This window comes from Etheostoma spectabile, unplaced genomic scaffold (genome assembly GCF_008692095.1).
Source record: "Etheostoma spectabile isolate EspeVRDwgs_2016 unplaced genomic scaffold, UIUC_Espe_1.0 scaffold00004083, whole genome shotgun sequence".
Lineage (NCBI taxonomy): Eukaryota > Metazoa > Chordata > Actinopteri > Perciformes > Percidae > Etheostoma > Etheostoma spectabile.
The window spans coordinates 8,877-20,431 of NW_022603107.1; the positions used below are offsets into that span (position 1 = coordinate 8,877).

Sequence of the window (11,555 nt, forward strand, 5' to 3'; positions counted from 1 at the left end):
AAAGTAAGCTTACAGGTGTAATGTCCTTGGTCATTTAGACTGTAAACAGTATGTTGGTGGGGGCATGTTGAGGAGCCACCTGGTTGTTAATGTAATCAGAAGGAGCTCCAAATTTGACAGTATTGACTGGAAGTGATAGGCTTTGACTTATATGGGGGATACACACTTTGCATTCAGTCACCATAAAAATTAGGGATCACTGAAATTTAAACTTGTGTTGCTGCAGTCAGAGTATACAGTGCTCATCCTGAATGGGCCAGTATAGTGCATCAGAATTGCTTGTTGAATGGTCTATTAGCTTTGGAACCCCCCTTTCCCCACAGCTTTCAATTGTCAGATATGGGTGGGGGAGTGGGCACTGTGTCCAACCCTTTCTGTGTAAAAAACAACTAAAGAAGTCTCTTGGATGAGAGACAAAACTTCTGCGGAGGACCTTTCACCAAGTCCACACTGTTAGACTTTTTATTGTATTTTTGTGGTAACTTACTGGCAATGTGTTGCCAGTAAGTTACTGTAACTACGCGATTACAGTATCATAACTGTAATTGCTTTTTACAGTATAAAAACCCTTACAGTAACTTACTGGCAACACGTTGCCAGTAAGTTACTGTAACTCCCCGATTACAGTAACTTACTGGCAACACGTTGCCAGTAAGTTACTGTAACTACCCGATTACAGTATCATAACCGTAAATGTTTTTTACAGTATAATACCCTTACTGTAACTTAGTTTTACAGTATTAGAATACCCTTACTGTAACTTAGTTTTACAGTATAATACTCTTACTGTACCTTAGTTTTACAGTAGTAAAAATACCCTTACTGTACCTTAGTTTTACAGTAATATAATACCTTTACTGTACCTTAGTTTTACAGTAGAAAAAGTACCCTTACTGTAACTTAGTTTTACTGTATAATACCCTTACAGTAATCATATTATAATTACAATTTGCTAAATAATACTGAAATTGTCTTGCTGTATTATAGTTTTATTGTAATTGTGGTTCACAATGTTTTACACTATTTGGCATTGGCTGTACAAACAATTTTAAATATTTTACATAAATTCTATTGAATTTAATAAATTCCAAATAATTGACTTTAGCCCATGTACAAAAGTAATACATTTTTATTTTCAGGTAAAAACATCAGGAACAAGATATTTTTTAACTCTGAAAGTGCAAAAGAACAGAAAATTGACATACAAGTGATACTAAAACGATGTCTAAATATGCGCCAAAACACTGGGCAGCATTCAGAGGCGGATACATGTCTGAACAATGTAGTTACCATTTGAATTGACTCTCAAAACGAATTGAACATTTTAAATCCCGCTGAAAACTAAATAACCTGTATTTGCAAATGTATACAAAATGTGGTGTGGTTGTTACCACAAAGCTGAAGTTGTTGGGCTTTGGAAGGAGGAACAGTCTGCTTAGAAGGATTTGTGAAGGCCGGACCCATGGTACTGTTGCTTGCTGAGCCACATCTTCTGGAAGGTGGACAGAGAGGCCAAGATGGAGCCTCCAATCCAGAGATGCTCTGGTGGGGGGGTCCATACTGGACTGTATGAGAAGCAGAGAAATGATCATGAGTTTCTCTCATCTAAACTGTTAACAAACTTAAAACTTGTGCATAAACAGAATATGACAGTATACAAAATAAGTCACCAGTAGTGAAGTCCCCAGATAATTCAAAGGTTCTTTCTACTTTCTTTTGCTGTCTGTCGATGGGTTTGGTGATGATGATTTTTGAGCCGTTTCACAAAACTGATCTTACTAAGGATCTTCCTCTTTAAGTAAAAGGTTAATCTCTGTTAGGATCCTTTCCAAAGGGTGTCAGAAACTTAAAATAATATGTTGACACCATCAGTGGCAAAAACAGAACTTTAAGTGGATGAAATTGACGACGCACATTTGCCCTATATGATTACATTAGAGCCCGGTTTGAAAGCTGCAGGTCACAGTGTTCTCGCTCAGTACTGGACCAACTTCAAAGATTGTTATTCTTATCAGTCACTTATACAAAAAAAACATAAGAAAACTTTAACTAAAATTAAAACAACACTTTGTAGCTTTTGCTGCATAACTGTGACCTCTACTTACACAAGTGGTAAATTCAGGATGATTAGTTGTGTCATTGTTGGAGCAGGAAGGGTACGTAGCCGCACCACTTCATCGTACTGTGTAATCATTTTTCTGATGTTAACTATTTTACATCACACAAGAAAATGCTTACCTAGTTTGATGTCATCCACTCAAATTCGGTGAGCTGTTGGAGGAAGGTGGTGACTCTGGAGCACATACTCGTCACCTTTCTTTGGACGACTCTTCCCGTCTTGTAGCTTGTACCCACAGTAGCAGTGCACTTGGTGCCCTCATCTGGGTTGATCCTTAAGAAGAATCTTAAAAGAAAAACAGGTTTAAGATTTTCATAATCAAGAGCAGTCATCTTTAAATACAGCCCTTTATTCACACACACACACACACACACACACACACACACACACACACACACACACACACACACACACACGTATGTGTTTGTGGTTCCTGTTTAAAGGAAGTGGGACATTGCTCATTTCCACAAGAAAACCTATAGTTTGCCGTTAGTGATGTTTTTTCACATGTCTACAGAATATTTCTAATTCTTGAGTACACAGGTTGCAAAACGTATACCTGTACATACTTTTTGTTGTATGAGGATAGATTGTTGAAAGGGATCATGTGCTCCTGTGGGTCATGGGGTCAGCCTTCTTCCAGCTTTCTTCTTTTCGTCTCTCTCAGTTGTTCCAGTCACTGGTTGTTGTTCTACATTTGAAATGATGAAAAATTATTTTTAAGTGCATGCATGGGGTTAAATACAATTACAACAAGATAAAAAAATGCATGCATTAGCATGCAGGTAACCAGTATAATGTAGGTAACTCTTATATTGTTAGAATAACACAGAATGTTATGTGATGTATTAAAAGTTAATCACTATGTCATTATAAGAGTCCTTAAATAATTTGTTTAACAATCTGTCAAATTTAAGTTCAAGGGGCTTGGAAAATACATACTTTTCTTTTCCACCATAAACCATGGTAGAAAGCAATAATACTACTGCAAAGTAAGGCACTGAGGCAAATCTTTGCTGGACATCACGATGGTTTTAAGTGGCCAAACCCTGAAGCTAAGGCAAAAAAACTACTCTCCATAAATGCTGGAGGCACTGAATTTGCCACCAAAACTAGAGCTTAATGTGGTTAACGATGAATTAAATTTACCACACGTCTTTTTTTAGCTAAAAAAACTATATAGCTGTAATAAGTTGTGCTTAATCATTCTAAAACACTGACAAACCAACCAACAGAATTGGGAGTTTAACGTTAGCATTAACCGGAGGTAATGTTAGCCAAAATACGGCAACAGCAAGCTCATAAGCTAGCAGAACCGACCTTAAACTCCCAGAATATGGGTTACATTGTATTTCAGACAATGGTGTGACAAATAAAAAAGATGTGCCGAACAGCGAATGTAAAACGAGTAGTGTTAGCTTTACCGAACGTCGTAATTAGAGCTAGCTAATCCTCACCATGGGAAAATGTTAGGTTGGAGCGAGACTAGTTTTCCTTCGGGGGGGAAGCTAGTTAACAGCTTGCTCTAGCCCAGCTACAGGTCGGTAAGCTAATGTCGCTGCTTGCGAAGGCTATCAGCAGAGATTTTAATGTCACAGAATTAGCAAAGGTTGATCTTACCTTAAGCTGCTCCAGCTCTCTCTGAGTAGAGTGTGTGACCGGACTCTGCTGCGCACGGACCAAAGCGGTCCTCCTTTGATGTCTCGAGCCGCTACTTCTTTCAACACCTTTGAAGTATCTACCCGCTATTCTTTTGAAGTCGTGAGGTCATATCACAAAATTTAAATTACCTTCACAGCTAAAAGCATAATAAATGTAAATGTAAATGTAAAATATCTTTATAAAATGAAATAATTTAATTGTATAGAGATATTTTATTTTTCCATTTAATTTCTATGCTTCTTTAACATTAACTAAATATTTTATTGAAGTCTGTCTTATTTAACCACAGTATCACTACTGCTGTTGTTTTACAACAGACTACCGCATATTCAAAAAATACAGTAAATCACTGTAAATCAAATGTTACTACCCATAATGCAATGCATATTACAGTAATGAACCGGAAAAGAAAATTACGATATTTTACTGGGCATTTTGTGGTAAGTAACTGTAGAAATACAGTAGAGTTTAACAGTGTACCGCAAATTCAAAATATACAGTAAAGCACTGTAAATGAAATGTCAATACCCATAATGCAATGTTTATTACAGTAATTAACCGGAAAAGAAAATTATGGTATTTTACTGGGCCATTTGTGGTAAGTAACTGTAGAAATTACAGCAAAGTCTAACAGTGTGGCTGGAAATCAAACCTGGGCAAAATACTTGCACTGCTACGATATAAATCATAGTTGAAAAGTAACACACCTGTTGCCTTTCTGCTGCTTTCTGCTCTGTTGATAAACTTTTCAATTGGTTAGTAGTAGTTACCAGACACGGGCAAAGTGCAAATCGTAGTGCGCTCCCTGTGTCTGTGGATCCTCGTGGAGGCAGCTTGATTGATTGATAAAGTCCCTTATTTGTACCATAAAAGAGATCTAATATTTTATCAAATCAGAGGGGCAAGTAACCTTTCTGGTTACTTCATGACAAATAAAGCAAGTAACCACACAATGAAAACTAATGCGATGGCTGGGAATCGAACCCAGGTCAACTACTTGGAAGGCGGCTATGCTCACCACTATACCATCACTGGACAATGCACTGCTTAATGCAAATCTTGGTCATTGAGACTGATTTTTGCATTAATTATCATGAACACAAGGAGATTGCCTTTTAATACTTTTCTCTTTCAGACTAAGAGCTTTTTGCAGCTCTTTGACAGACTGGAGACTTGTTGGAGATGCCGGGGATTGAACCCGGGGCCTCATACATGCAAAGCATGCGCTCTACCACTGAGCTACATCCCCTGAATGTTTTTAGCTTTTTTTTACTTTTTGTGAGATCATTGAAGAAGAGAAGACACCTGGGTGAAATATGTAATATTTATGTTGTATATGGTTTCAAAACATGGCGGTGGCTGAAAAGTGAGCCTTGGGAAAATGCTTGCACTGCTATGGTGTAAATCTAGTCGAAAAGTAACACATCTGTTGCCCTTCTGCTGGACAATACAACACTCACTGCAAATCTTGTAACACATCTGGGCATTGAGAAATGCACTGGTGGAGACGGGTGGCTTCCAGTACCTATGAGATAATACAATATTGTTCATGAAGCCACAAACTATGTAGGGTGTTGTTTTAATGCCCCGGATCCCTAACAGGGAGTCCTACCTCCTTCAATGTTCATTTAGTTTTCTGACGGTTAAGATTTCGTTGGGACCCCTACCCGGGAAAAATGTTGAAGTAAACTATTGGCCACTTGTCTAGCCTTGGTGTTTCTGAGGAGAAAGCCTCTGGGTAACATGTTGCATAATCACAAATCACTACGATGTAGTGGTGACCTGCCCTACTCCTACTGTTAAGGAGTTTAGATCGGTGGTTAGAGTCACCTGCTGCCTCCATGTCCCTGCTCGACACCCACTGCTACAATTCTCCATGTCTCTTCTCTCTCTGTCTGTCTGTCTCTTCCTCTCACCCCCAACCAGTTGAGGCAGACGCCCCCCACCCTAAGCCATGGTTCTGCTCCAGGTTTCTGCCTCTTAAAGAATGCCTTTCCTTGTCACAATCTCAGAAATAACTACAGAATCGCAAGTTCCATTCATGTGCTTGTGCCAGTATTCAACAACCTGAAAGTTGCTGTATCAGTTGTGTTTTTAAAACACCTGCCCCGTGTGAGGGTTGAACTCACGACCTTCAGATTATGAGACTGACGCGCTGCCTACTGCGCCAACGAGGCTACGAGAGCACTCTCAATGGTTGGGAAAATTACGTAAAATTTGGTCTTCAATCTTAATAAAAACAATGTATGTGGAGACTTATGTACTCCACATACTTTGCCAAACTTTGCGTAGGAATCGGCGTACGCCCGTCCAGCACCGGTTTTAGGTCGTATGCACATTTCATAAATGAGGGCCAATGTGAGCACAATAAAGAGTTCTTGAAGAAAGGTTTGTACTTGTGGACATTCTAGTTTTTTTCCAACTCTTCTGGTCACACTTGGCACTATTTCACATCTTTTGTCTGTAGTTCTCTATTCTTTCAGGGCTTAACTCTGTCTCCCCCGCCTCTTTTTTTTGTTTCTTGTTATGTCTTGGCAAGAAGTATTATGCTTTTGGGTCGTCTGTCCATCCGTCAGGCCAAAGAAACAGATACCAGCATGTAACTTTGCAAATCAGTGGCTCACCCTGGCCGCCATTAAAGATGCCATTTGGACTTCCAGAAACTTTCTGGTAAGAAAGCACATGCAGATCTCATTCCCTCAAAACGTGAATCACAGATTGTCCAGCACCTGGACTTGATCAGACTGGGAATATGCCAAAGAGATGTTCACAAGTTCAGCCGAGGTAAATACTCGGCCCACATTCACACAGACCTAAAACTCCTCACTTAATGCTGGTTACAATTTTCTAAAATAAACAATGTCAGAGAAAAACATTTTTTAACAAGGTATTGGCTCATTATTGCTTCAGTAGACTGCTTCAAGATTCTTCGAGGTAAGCAGGAAGCTCACATAAATGATAGTTGCAAGGTGTACCAAATGTTTAACTTTGCAACCCGAAAGCTGGTGGAACCTTGGTTGCCACTGGCCCTCAAAATGTAAATCCCAGAATTTTCCTTCACCTGAGTATAAACAGCAGAGCAGAGTGGCGCAGCGGAAGCATGCTTGGGTGATAACCCAGAGGTTGATGGATCAAAACCATCCTCTGCTGATGCAGGTCCCTTGATGTTATACAAGCAAATACTTAAGACCCTGACAGATTGTGGCTGAATTTCCTTGATGGAAAATTGCTAGAACTCTGTTTCATGGCTTGTTGGTCTGTGGGTATGATTCTCGCGTTGGGTCCTATAGGTTGCTGATGAGACCACTTTGCATGGATTAAATAATCTGGTTTATTTATTGAGTGTGATGGAAAAGAGTGTCATCGGCGTGGGAAATTCATCACGATTTTACTATCACTTTTTACTGACAAAATCAAGTCTGTGTTTTGGTAAAAATATTTTGTATCAAATGAGATCAGGAAACTGACTCATTCAGTGGAGCCGTGAAAAGACCCCATGACAATCTACCTGACCATAGTCTTTCAAGTCAGTGACAAATCCAAGCTGCATTTCCTTTTTCCCAAAATTCAAGTTCCAATGTTGGTAAAATGTTTTGCTTCAAAAATAGTCTTTCGTCCAATGTAATCAGAAAGCTCAATCTGGCAGTGGAGCCATAAAAACACTACATGCCAAACAAACTACTTAACAATTGCCTTTTGAGTCACTGACTGGTCACATTTACTTGATGGAAAATTGCTGATAGAACAATTTTATGTGTCTCGTTGGTCTAGGGGTATGATTCTCACTTTGAGTGTGAGAGGTCGGGGGTTCAACTCCCGGATGAGCCCTGAAGCAGGGCGCTGTTCCTACCATAATCTGTACTTTAAAATCCAGTTTATGTTAATTAACCCAGATTAGGAGCCAGCACAATTGTATACAGCATGTTGGCAATTTTTCATATCCTGCTTCAACTACATGCTACAAAACAACTGAGAAAAATATAAGGAACAAACACAGCAGGACATGACTCTCCTTGTTCATTGGTCTAGGTTTATGATTCTCGCTTATGGTGTGATAGGTCCTGGATGAGACTACTTTGCATAGAAGGGGAGGCATGGATTGAATAATCTTGTTTATTTATTGAATGTGATGGAAAAGAGAGTGTCATTACGCAAATTCATCAAAATACTACTATCACTTCTTAGCTTTCCAGCCGCTGCATTTATCAATGTACGATCATTCTTACGCTCTGATTGGCGTGATACGAACGTTTCATGAATATCACGTAAATCCTGTCGTAAGAGGATTTCTGCGCTCATATCTAGCCCACCTCTTTTTTTTGTTTCATGTTATGTCTCGGCAAGAAGTATTATGCTTTTGGGTCGTCCGTCCAGCTCTACATCAGAATCAGAAATTCTTGATTGATCCCTAAAGGAAAACTCTGGAGAAAACCTTCTCCTTCGAGCCGGATTTGAATCAGTGACCTAAGGATTTCAGCTACATGTCTCTACAGTCCTCCGCGCTACCAACTGAGCTATCGAAGGGAGCTAGTACATATACACACACTTCCTATTCTTGTGAATGTGATAACATAGGACCCCCTGGAGGGACTTTCAGTGATAGAGAGCGTTTTCAGTCTCAATGCCCAGATGTATTACAAGATTTGAAGTAAACATTGTATTGCCAAGTGATGGTGGTAAAGTGGTGACCATAGCTGCCTTCCAAGCAGTTGACCTGGGTTTCATTCCCAGCCATCGCAGTAGCTTTATTTGAGTTGAGTTACTTTTTTTACAAGAATCAGCTGAAGGTACTTGCCCAACCTGGTTTGATAAAATCTCTTTTAGTAGCATGGTTATGGCCAAAATGATAATGACAATACTTTGATCAATATGGAGATCCCAATTACTTGTGGATTTTCTTCTCCAAGTGCTGGAAAGGAAGTTTTCACCAATGTTGAACCTCAGGTTAAAAAGGAACAATCCCAGCAAGGTATTTGTCATACTATGCTATAAATTTTATGAATTTGTTTACATACTATACTATGACTTTTTTTAACATACTACGACATTTTTTGAAAAAGGGGAATTAGCTCAAATGGTAGAGCGCTTGCTTAGCATGCGAGAGGTAGCGGATCAATGCATTCTCCAGAGGACTTTAGATTCTTCTTGTTTTACAACAGAACTATAAATTGGACTTTTTATGACATACTACACTACGCTTTTTATGAATATTTGACATACTATACTATGATTTTTATGACATTTTATGAATATTTTGTCATACTATACTATGGCTTATATGAATTTTTGACATATACTATAACTTTTTATGAATATTTCGACATCCTATACTATGAATTTTTTCAACATACTATGCTATGAATTTTTTTGACATACTATACTATGACTTTTTATGACTTTTAACGAATTTTTGACATACTATACTATAACTTTTTATGACTTTTTATGAATTTTTGACATACTATGGCTTTTTTTGAAAAGGGGAATTAGCTCAAATGGTAGAGCGCTTGCTTAGCATGCGAGAGGTAGCGGGATCAACGCCCGCATTCTCCAGAGGACTTTAGATTCTTCTTGTTTTACAACAAGAGCTATAAATTTGGACTTTACGACATACTACACTTTACGACATACTACACTACGACTTTTTAGGAATATTTTGACATACTATACAATGACTTTTTATGACTTTCTATGAATTTTTTGACAACTATACTATACATTTAAAAAAAATATTTTGACATACTACAGTATGACATTTTATTTTTTTTCGACATACTAAACAATGACTTTATGAATTTCAACATACTATGACTTTTTAAGACTTTTTAAGAATTCTTTGACATAGTATGACTTTTTATGAATTTTGACAAAGTATACTATGACTTTTCTGATTTTTTTGACATATTATACTATGACTTTTTATGACATTCATGAATTTTTGTCATACTATACTATGACTTTTATGAATTTTATGACATACCATACTAAGAATTTTTTTGACATGATATACCATGACTTTTCAAGAATTTTCAACATACTATACCATGACTTTTTTCGAGAAGGGGAATTAGCTCAAGTGGTAGAGCGCTTGCTTAGCATGCGAGAGGTAGCGGGATCAATGCCCGCATTCTCCAGAGGACGTTAGCTTCTTCTTGTTTTACAACAAGAACTACAAATTTGGACTTTTTATGACATACTACACTATGACTTTCTATGAATATTTAGACATACTATACTATGACTTTTTATGACATTTTATGAATATTTTGTCATACTATACTATGGCTTATATGAATTTTTGACATATTATACTATAACTTTTTATGACTATTTCGACATCCTATACTATAAATTTTTTCAACATACTATGCTATGAATTTTTTTGACATACTATAATATGACTTTTTATGAATTTTTATGAATTTTTGACATACTATACTATGACTTTTTATGACTTTATGAATTTTTGACATACTATGGCTTTTTTTTAAAAGGGGAATTAGCTCAAATGGTCGAGCGCTTGCTTAGCATGCGAGAGTAGCGGGATCAACGCCCGCATCTTCAGAGGACTTTAGATTCTTCTTGTTTCACAACAAGAACCATAATTTGGACTTTACGACATACTACACTTTACGACATACTACACTACAACTTTTTAGGAATATTTTGACATACTATAAAAAGACTTTTTGACTTTCTATGAATTTTTTGACAACTATACTATACATTTAAAAAAAATATTTTGACATACTACAGTATGACATTTTAGTTTTTTTCGACATACTAAACAATGACTTTATGAATATTTCAACATACTATGACTTTTTAAGACTTTTTAAGAATTCTTTGACATAGTATGACTTTTTATGAATTTTTGACAAAGTATACTATGACTTTTATGATTTTTTTGACATATTATACTATGCTTTTTATGAACTTTCATGAATTTTGTCATACTATACTATGACTTTTATGAATTTTTTGACATACCATACTAAGAATTTTTTTGACATGCTATACCATGACTTTTCAAGAATTTTTGACATGACTCTTTCTGAAAAGGGGAATTAGCTCAAATGGTAGAGCGCTTGCTTAGCATGCGAGAGGTAGCATGTATGAGCGAGTACAGCATTATCTGTATCTGTATCTGTATCTGTTTACCACATGATTATCTGTATCAGTATACGTACTCGGACTGGGCGGGGCCTAACCCGGAAGTGGTCAGATTTAACCCGAAGTGGGTCGGGTTGGCTTTAATGGTATGTTATTTTAAGCATGCAATTGATATGGGTTGATCACAAATTGTTATATTTATTGCTGATTAGAAAACTATTTCCATGACAGCATCAGCATTGAGCTTCAGATCAGTGGTGTTGTCATGGTAACAAACAAACTATATAGGCCTACAGTATATAACAAGTTTTGCAACATAAATACAACAATGTGGTTGCAATATTAAGTAAAATGTAATGACAAGAGTTTTCATACTCAAAAATATAACTTTCTTTTTCTAACTTTTCTTTTTTTTTCACACCAGGTTTGTGTGAGTGTGTGTGTGTCTGTGAGTGAGTAAGAGATACAGAGAGAGAGGGGGACGGGGGGGGGGGGGGGGGTGGGTTGGAATGTGTTTGATGTTGTATCTTAATTTGTAATATTATTTATTTATACCGCAACTGACTGCCTTTTATTTTTTTTATAAACACAGTAAGAAAGTTTCAGACACTCAAAAACACTGGTTAGAGCCAGCAGGCGGTATAAAAAAAAAAAAAAAAAA

General features: G+C 37.3%; 1 long non-coding RNA gene and 3 other non-coding genes across 4 annotated transcripts; 1 reads left to right on the plus strand and 3 right to left on the minus strand.

Annotated features, from left to right (window-relative positions):
* Positions 1–978: 978 nt before the first annotated feature.
* Positions 979–2,750, minus strand: LOC116676952 (uncharacterized). Its single transcript, XR_004328860.1, has 3 exons — positions 2,689–2,750; positions 2,239–2,404; positions 979–1,565 (listed from the first exon to the last, which is right to left on the minus strand). It is a non-coding gene; the product is annotated as an uncharacterized LOC116676952 (long non-coding RNA).
* A 2,208-nt stretch (positions 2,751–4,958) lies between these two features.
* trnaa-ugc (transfer RNA alanine (anticodon UGC)) lies at positions 4,959–5,030 on the minus strand. The gene has a single exon. It is a non-coding gene; the product is annotated as a tRNA-Ala (tRNA).
* An 855-nt stretch (positions 5,031–5,885) lies between these two features.
* On the minus strand, positions 5,886–5,958 carry trnam-cau (transfer RNA methionine (anticodon CAU)). The gene has a single exon. It is a non-coding gene; the product is annotated as a tRNA-Met (tRNA).
* Positions 5,959–9,842: 3,884 nt separating this feature from the next.
* On the plus strand, positions 9,843–9,915 carry trnaa-agc (transfer RNA alanine (anticodon AGC)). Its single transcript has one exon. It is a non-coding gene; the product is annotated as a tRNA-Ala (tRNA).
* Positions 9,916–11,555: the final 1,640 nt, after the last annotated feature.